Here is a 10,000-nt window from a genome sequence, read left to right as displayed (position 1 = left end):
AGCAGTCCCCCTCAAAAAGAGTGGATATCATCAAACACATTAATCCTGTGGAGATATAAACTCTTCATTAACAAAATAAGACATCAGCCACAAGCTTTTCTGAATGAACAAATGGCAACTTTTTACTTTTAACAAGCTCTGATTATGCATACAAGAAAATATTATAGTCAAACATGGAAAATAAAAACGATAAATCCAAAAAAAAGGTGCTGGAGTGAAACAAAGCTGTATAGGATAAACCACATCCAAACTGTAACTCAAAACAGGTTTATTCATAGACAGAGGTTAGCGCTTTCACCCGAGAGGGCTTCTTCAGATCATAACCATTCACAAAATTCAGAAAATTTAAATGCCATCTCTGGTGGGAAAAAACACATATATCTCTGCTCTTAAAGTAATAGACCTCCATTACATAAACATGTAAGGACTATATTGTAAGAAATATATATACATGTATAAAATATATACTAAACTAATCCATACTAATCAATATATAAAAAGCAATAAAAATAATATGTATACATAAAAAATAACGCATAAAATGCATGAGCATATACACTGCATCTGTGACATATCACATTCAAGGATCTATATACATTAAGGGTATACATAAAATATAAAAGCTTGATGCACTCCTAGTTAATTCTAAGCCTTCTCGACCTCAAGAAAGGTTTAATAGACACTTTGTCATTAAGGTCAGGATATTGATCTGACCTAAATCTCACAATCCATTTAGCTTCCTGACCTTCAGTATAGGTCCTAATATCCCCACCCCTAGAATTGGGGTATATCTTCTCTATAACTCTAAACCTAAAGACATGGGTAACATCAGTGTCTAATACATGTCTCAATAGTGCATTGACAGTTGACTTAATCCTAATCTGATAGAGATGCTCACGGATCCTGTCCCTGAGCTTCCAATTAGTCTTGCCCACATAAAACATCTGACAGGTCTCACAGGAAGAGAGGTAAACAACATTTTCAGACATGCAATCGACAGATAACCGAAACACATACTTGAATGAATCAGAGGGATGTATAAAAACATTATCAGAGTCAATAAACTCGCAAAAGTTACATCGTCCACAAGGAAATGTCCCATGGATGTCAAACCACTCTGAGCCAGATCTGTTATTCGGATAACATAAAATCCTCTTTAAATTCAACTTGTTCTTATATACGAATTGAGGAGCATCACCTGCAATCTCCCTAACTTTGGGGTCAACCATCAACACATCCCAGTGTGCCCTGATGATATCTTTGATCTGTCCAACATCCTTGGTATAAAAAATGGGTAGCCTAACTAATCCAGTTCCAGATCTATGTTTATCTACGTTTTGAGAGTATTTGCATATTTATTTGGTGACACTGTGTGGGCCACTCCTAATAGCTTTACTCTTGGTCAAATTACCATTTGTATTAATATTAATTTCACTCAGTATATTGGGTAGCCTTGTAAGGGCCGTAAGGCTGCTAGCAGGAGTGTCTGGTGGTGGTGGTAACAACCTTATAGTCTGGGCAGAAGGGAGCATAGCTAGTAAACCTGTACCAGCCTTTCCCATATGTGTGTGTGTGTGTGTAAATCAAATCTCCAAGAGTGTGCGTGTCAGCTACTTGGGCAGGGACACAAAGCAGTGGTTGGACAGAGAGGCTGCTGGAGGTCTTGGCTTGGACACTCAGCTAAGATCTCAACTCTATCTATAGCTGTGCCAGTGGGGAGTCTTAATGGGGATCTGGAGAAATAGGGAGAAATCAGCCCTAGACTGACTGTGTTCCCTGTGTGCTCTTAAGAAAAATTGTGTTTGATTGTGCTTGATGCAGAGAGCTGCATCTGGAGATACTGTGTGTGTACCTGTTATCCTCTCAGTGAACATCCCCCACTGGTGCCAGTTGTGAGGATTGAGACTCCTTGATTACTGGCCCAGAGGTGGAGGGTCGTCACATATTGGTTGGCAGCAGTGGGATCACCACATCATATATTGGTGAAAAGTGCTGTGGATATTGATTCTGTAGCATGTAAGCAGTGGTCACTAAAAAGGTGTTTATACTCTCAAGCAGCCACATAGTAGACATTTAGAGTTTCATATCACAATAGTTTTATTTATATTTTGTTAGCTTAGTTAGTCAGGGAGAGCAGGCAAGGATATCAGCGAAGGATTATGGCAAACTGACAAGGAGCCAGTTGGCTGAGATGTGCCAAGCCAAAGGGCTGGGGCATGTCAACCTGATTAAATGGGAATTGATTGCAGCCTTAATCACAGCTATAGCACAGACCAGCAACCAGAAGGACAACCAGACTATTGATAGGGTATTGCAGCTTTCATAAGCAGGACAGTTCAACTTTTCATCAGAGGACTTACAAATCCATCTGGAGTTAAAGAGACTTGAACTGGAGGCCAAACGGCTGGAATTAGAATCAGCAGAGCTAATGCAGCATTTGGAGGCTGAAGAAAAAGAGAGACTGAGATGTCTGGAAGCTGAAGAAAATGAGAGGGAGAGGCAACATGAAAAGGAAATCAGTAAACGTCTTCCTCATTACTAATAAGGTGATAATTTTGGTAGCTTTATTCATGTATTTCAAAGAGTAAGCAAACAGTATAATGTTGACCAAGGGCTCTGGATACAGTTTCCGACCCCCTTACTCCATGGTAGAGTTATAACTGCTGTTTCCATATTGTCTGATATTAATTGTTTAGACTATAACAAAGTAAATAAATGTTTATTAGAGTGTTTTAAGTTAACACCTGAAGCTTATGAACAAAGTTTTGTGAGCGTAGATGCAAGGCAGATGAAAGTGTGTGTGATTATATTGCTGAGTTAAGCACTTATTTTCATAGGTGGGTGAGTGGGTGTCAGGTCACCACTTTTGAAGTGCTGGAAGACCTTTTGGTGAGGGGAACAAGCTCTTAGCACTTTGCCTGAGGTCATGAGAATTTAGTTGGCAGACAGGGAATGCAACTCTATAGATGAGCTGAAGAAAAATGGGATCTCTGCTTAGCAAGCAGGGCATCACTGCACAAGAAAGGGATACCCAGCGCTGCACATGGATATAAGGGAACCCATGGTGGGCAGCCTAAGCCATGCCGACAGAGTCCACCAGTAATATGGGAAGCCACTAGTTCAGGTACAAGGCCGGGTTAAATATTTTAAATGTAACCAATGGGATGATGTATCATATAGATATCCATGGTGGCAGGGTGGGGAATAAACGATAGGGGAGCCAGCAAGTGGGAATAACTGAATGCCTGTGGTAAGTTGTCTGGAGACAACAAGGGTACCAAAGTACCACAAGAGGTTATATCCTATCTTAGTAGATGGGAAATGTGCCACTACTAAGAGAGAGACACAGCCTCTGACCTAACCATTGTGAAGCCTGCAATGGTTAAAGATGAGTACTACTTCCTTGGACACTCTACTCCAGTCAGAGCTTTAGGAGGGACCTCATTCCAAATACCTTTGGCTAGGGCTCACCTTGACCGGGAGTGTGGGAAAGGAAGCAAGCAAGTAGGTATGTTTGAGGATATTCCTGCAGATGTCCTGATAGGGAATGATTTTGTTTATGCAGTACTTTGTGTGCATGCAGTGACATGCAGTCAGGCTTGGAGACAGGCATGTGGGTCTGGTAGCATGAGGGTTCCCAGACAGACCACACACTTGAAGCCAGGACTGGTGCATTTGCTACTTCAGGGAGTGAGCTACCCTATAGTAGTGAGACTGAAGGTAAGCCACAGCCGCTGGTGGATACTGATGTTCCCTTGGACGCAGTGACTGGAATGACAGAGTTGATTAGTAGTACCCAGGATGACGGTGAGGCACCGCTGTCAGAGGATACTAGACTTCCTGTAGAAGGGGATCTGGCAAGGATTACAAAGAGAGAGTTTAGACAGGCTCAGGTCTCAGACCATACATTACAAGGCTTCAGGGAAGTAGCTAGGGAGGCCCCCTAATTCTCAAAGAAAAGGGGAATATGTATACTGGAGCAAAGGGTTACTGTATAGAGAATGGATCCCTGATGGAGGGCTAGAGGGTGAGAATATACAGCAGTTGGTAGGACCCAGAGCCTACCATCTGGCACTTCTAGCCATAGCCCATGTCATTCCCTTTGCAGGTCATATGGGCATAAAACATACCAACAGATATATTATGTAGAGCTTTTATGGGCATGGGATTGCAGGAGATGTAACAGGGTACTACAGGACTTGTGAGCAGTGCCAAAAAGTAGGTAAAGCAGGAGACAAGGTCAAAGCTCTTTTGGTGCCTTTGCCTGTGATAGATGAGCCATTTCAGAGGGTAGCTATGGATATTGTGGGACCTCTAAGTACCCTAAGTTTTAGAGGGAAGAAGTATATCCTAGCAACAGTAGATTATGTTACTAGATACCCTGAGACAGTTGCTCTGTCCTCCATCGAGACAGAGAAGGTGGCAAATCCTTTGCTAGAGCTTTTCAGGATGATACATTTCTGAAGAGAAATACTGACTAGCAGAGATGCCATTTTCATGTCAGACCTGCTGGCTTGTCTGTGAAAGCACTGTGGGGTGAAGCAGCTAAAGACCACCCCTACCATCCCCAGACTAATGGTCTTGTAAAGAGGTTAAACTCTACATTAAAGACCATGCTACAGGCATTTGCAGATCAGTTTAAGAGAGACTGGGAGAAATATTTTCCCCATCCGCTGTTTGCATACAGAGATATACCCCAGAAATCCTCAGGTTTTTCACACTTTGAGTTTGTGTATGGCCATCGCTTGAGGGGACCTCTAGATCTGATTCAGAATGAGCGAGAGGGTGAGTGTAAATCCCACAAGGAGTTTGATGTGGCATATGTCCTAAACATCAGAACAAGACTAGGGGAACTCATGGTCTTGGTCTAGGAGAACCTGACAGAAGCCCAACAGCAGAAAAAGGTCTAGCATGAGAGGAATGCTGGAGGCAAAGAATATGCTGTAGGGCAGCAGGTTATGGTTTTCTGTCCTGTCAGACACAATAAGCTGCAGGCAGATTGGGAGGGACGCTTTGAAGTGGAAAGGAAGGTAAGTGCTGTTAACTACATGGTAGAACTGCTAGGCAGGAGGCAGGGGCACAAATTGTACTATGTTAACACCATGGGACCTTACCATGATTAGGGAGGGCCTGGTGCTATGTATTTGCAGTAGAAGGCAGGAGGAGTCTGAGGAGGATCTCTGGCAACAGCAAACCAGCCAGAAAAATCTCAGGTTAGTATGGTGGAGCCTAGGATTGCAGGCATATGATATGACAGTGCAACGCTGTACTGGGGTCAGCAATAACAAGGCAGCTGGGATCTCAAGATAGAGTATGGGGTAATGTATTCCCAGATTGGTTCATTCCTCTCAAGCAACGTTTCTCAAGGGGCACTTGAAAAACTAGCTTGAGTCTTCAAAGGGGAGAGGTCTGATGATACTAAGTACTGCCAGCGCAGCTAGATGGACTTTTGTAAATAATTATACATCATTTTTGAATATCAAACTGATTTGTCCAAGATGCTTGTATTATAAATGTGTTAGAACTGTATGTCATGTGTATATCAAACTGATTTGTACAGATGTTTGTGCTGAAAAGGTATTTGTAAAGTGCTTGTGTTTGAAATGTATCCACGGTTTGGTCTACTGGAGAGAACAGAAATGCACATACACTGTTGTAACTGTTTAAATGTATATGTTTTAACAGATGAAACTGGCAAACAGGAGGTTAACCTCAGTGCAGCAAACTTTAAAAGATATCAGAAAATAAATGACTTTATGGGCCAGGCCATAAAGATGCTATCTCACAGGGTTCAATGCAGCCAGAGACACAAAGTCTGCACTAGGAAGCTTTCTGTGTTGTCTTTGGGTTAAACTAATTGCTACCCTGGAAGTGTGGAGGTTATTGTTTTATGATTTCCAGTACATGCCACAGATCTGAGCAAAAGCCCTTGTGTGTGTATTTTTACAATTAGGTGCTAAATCCTGCCAGCTTGCAGCAATGGGGGTTTGCATCGGAACTAGAAGTCAGATGACCAGAAGTGACATCATTCTTAAAGCTTTCCCAGAAGTAATATTTTAGATATTATTTTGAGAAGTCTCTGAGTGAGACACAGCATTCTGTATTCTGCCTTGGGCCTGACAACAAAAAGGACCATTCACCATATCATCTGCCTTGCTCTATGAAATAAGCAGAGAATAATAATCCTCTTAGAGTCAATCAGGAGTATAGTGAAGCTTAGTTTAGATATTGTTTTTCTTTATTTGTCTGAGTCAGTCCTTCAATGTTATTTTAAATATTTCCTGTGATTTTGAACTCTGAGTTCACTGTGAATAGATATTTGGCATTGTCTTGTTTTATTATTTATTATTATATATATTTAAACATTTAATTGTGACTGATTTTTGTAGATATATGTGATGTCCATGCACTGGCCCAGTAATCAAGGAGCCTCAATCCTCACCACTATCACCAGTGAGGGGCATGCACATTGGAAAAGATAACAAGCACACACATAGTAAAGTACAATTTCCCTTAATAGCATACAGAGATCACAGTCAGTCTGGGACTGGTTTCTTCCTTTCTCTCCAGATCCCCAATACGAGTCCTCACTGGCACAGCTATAGGGTTTAGATCTCAGTCGAGTGGTCAAGCCAAAACCTCCAGCACCCTCTCTGTCCAACCAGTGCTTCATGTCCCTGCCCAAGTAGCTGACACACATACACTTTGAAATTTGATTTATATAAAAACACACAGACACTCCTGGGGAAGGCTGGCACAGGTTTTCCAGCTATGCCCTCTTCTGCCCAGACTATACGGTAGTACTGACTTCCACCAACCACTAATATCAGCTACTATAAAGGTCCATACCAAAGGGTGTCCAATTCTATGATGCAATGTTATTATTATCCAATTGGTAAGTCTGACTAAGACTTGAAGGCTATTGGAGTGGCTTATAGAGTATCACCAAATAAAAATACGACAATGCTCATCAATTCAACACAGTGGAAATACGGAGTTCAGAGATCACAGGAAATACTTTAAAACAACATTTTAGGGCAGTCTGACATAAATCTAGAAAACAGCTAAGCTAATCTGGCTATTTCTGTCTATTTCTAAGTGAAATACTAAGATCTAAAATCATGCGTACAGAGCAAGCAAGTTCTGGTGAGTTGATGTGTTCAGGATCAGACACAAATACAAAATGCTCTCTTTCTTTCTGAGATAGCCCTTAAATTGATAATACAAAGTACTGCTGAGTCATTTCACATTACATCATCTTCACCCCTGCTGAGGTTTCCCAGGCTCACAGAACTTAAAATTTAACATTTCTACAGCTGCCAGAAAGCCACAGCAATAACAGACACATTACATGTGAAACCTAGTAATTTTCTTTGTCTTAAAACAACAGAAAGAAACTCTTACCCCAGACATTATGTCTCCGAGCTTGAGATCAAACACAGTTATAAAATTCTTTGCTCATCAGCTTTCTTCCAGCAGGGTGCACTGTGGTTATATTTTTGAAGTTCAACATATAACAGTTTTCTTACATTTAGTTTTCTCACATTTGGAAAAAAACAAGCCTGTGGATCATATTAATATTTACAATGACATAAAATTATTTACAAAATTCTGTCTAGCTGGGCTGGCAGCCCCGTAGTTTATCACAAGATATTTAAGTTTTGAGAGTATTTGCATATTTATTTGGTAACACTGTGTGGGCCACTTCTAATAGCCTTACTCTTGGTCAGATTACCATTTGTATTAATATTAATTTCACTTAGTATATTGGGTACCCTTGTAAGGGCCTTAAGGTAGCTGGCAAGAGTGCTGCTGGTGGTGGTAACTACCTTATAGTCTGGGCAGAAGGGGGCATAGCTAGTAAACCTGTGCCAGCCTTTCCCAGGTATGTGTGTGTGTGTGTATGTGTAAATCAAATATCCAAGAGTGTGTGTGTCAGCTTTTGGGAAGGGACATGAAGCAGTGGTTGGACAGAGAGGGTGCTGGAGGTCTTGGCTTGGACACTAAGCTGAGATCTTAATTCTGTAGCGGTGCCAGGGGGGAGTCTTACTGGGGATCTGGAGAAAGAGGGAGAAACCAGCCTCGGACTGACTGTGTTCCCCATGTGCTCTTAGGGAAATTGTGCTTGATGCACAGAGCTGCATCTGGAGGTAGTGTATGTACCTGTTATCCTTCCAGTGAATGGCTCCCACTGGTGCCAGTGGTGAGGATTGAGGCTCCTTGATTACTGGCCCAGAGGTGCAGGTTGTCACACTAATTATGATTATCCATATGATAAAAGTTTAATTTCACCAAAGAAGCTTAACTTTGCTTTTAAGCCTGCAAAGTATTTGGGGTTGAAGTTAATAATGGAGGCTGTTTCATGTATAAGCTAAATGGCAGTACATTTTTCAGCAGGACATAGCCCAAAAAATCTTTTAAAAAGCTTTCCTCTTGATTTTTTTTTTTCAAAACAAGTTTATTGTTTTAACATATAAGAGCAATATCATAACAATTTTATACAAATAATTAAAAATAGGTATTATTATAATATTCAACAAAACAACTAAAGTATTTACAAAGACATCCACTACAATCAGATCAATTAATTAAACTAAAATACTGTGCTATTGAAATTAGAATTTTTTTAACAAATTTTGTAAATTATCCCATACAATAAAATGTGATGTTTTTCTAGTTGTTCTCATTCTAATTGTGCTTATTTCCATATGACACATTATATTCATAACATTTTTAAATTCATTGAACGAAGGAGGTGTATCTGAAATCCAATTTCTAGTTATTATTTTCCTAGCCACTGCTAGGATAGACCATAACAAGGGAAGCTTAATCTTTTTAACACATTGAGGTACAGGTGTGTTGAATAATATAAGAGACTTAGAAATAATGAAATTATCTGTAAAAAGAGCCTGCAAAAGTTCATTAATTGACTTCCAGTATTCTTTCAACTTCATACAGTCATAAAACATATGAGCCCAGTCAGCATTAATTTCTACATTACATCTCTTACATAGATTATCTTTATTATTAATTTTATTCATCATCAAAGGTGTATAAAAGATCTATGTAAAAATTTCCATGTATAAAGTCTCCAGACAATGGAAGATGTAGTTCTATAAGCAGATTCAATATATATTGTTTATCTTGTTGAGTTGGTGGGTCCCCATTAATAGAGGTGAAATAATTCCAGTATGAATCTACATTGTAAAAGTTTCTTGTCTGATAATTTTATGTATATATGAAAGTTTACCTTTATCAGAAACTTTATGCTGTAAATTTATTATCAAGTAATCAATCAGTTTTGGAATAGATTCTTTAACTGTTATAGACATTAGATCTATTCTATCAATGAGATGTTGTCTAAAGATCTGAACCTCTAACCAGCAAGTTTCTCTTAGATCAAATTCTTGTTTTAAGAAATCTAGATTTTTAACTTTATTATCAGATATCAGCTGATACCAGTACTTTAGATTATTATCTATAGCTAAATGAGCTCCTTCAGAAGTAGATGACATAAGCATACCCTGAGTATAAATTATAGGGAATACAATAAAATTCCATTCCCTATACTTAGGGTGCATGAATATAAAGTTATGATAACTAATAATAATATTTAATGGGTAACAGACCATATGTTTAGGTGTAATAGGTGAAGTACAAAATTCCTTTAGCAACCACAACATGGAGCTATTTATAATCATATTTTTATGTGTTAAGGAGATTTTCATGAAGTGCATACTAATTAGCTCCCAATAATCTTTCCATTTTGCGACATATGACCGATCTATTAATAAAGTAATAACTTTTATAATAGAAGAGATACTATATAAATTAAAGTCTGGAAAAGAAATACCCCCTTGAGACCAGCTATTAGTATGTTTCTTTAATGCAATCCTAGGTCTATTAGGTGCCCATAAGAAATTTAACATTAGTGTATTCAGTTTCTTGATAGTTATTTTTGTAGGTGAAAGTATTATTGATTGTATTAAGTATAAAATCT

Source organism: Protopterus annectens, chromosome 5.part0 (assembly GCF_019279795.1).
Source record: "Protopterus annectens isolate FY-2018-M chromosome 5.part0, PAN1.0, whole genome shotgun sequence".
Lineage (NCBI taxonomy): Eukaryota > Metazoa > Chordata > Ceratodontiformes > Protopteridae > Protopterus > Protopterus annectens.
This window is presented reverse-complemented; position numbering follows the sequence as displayed.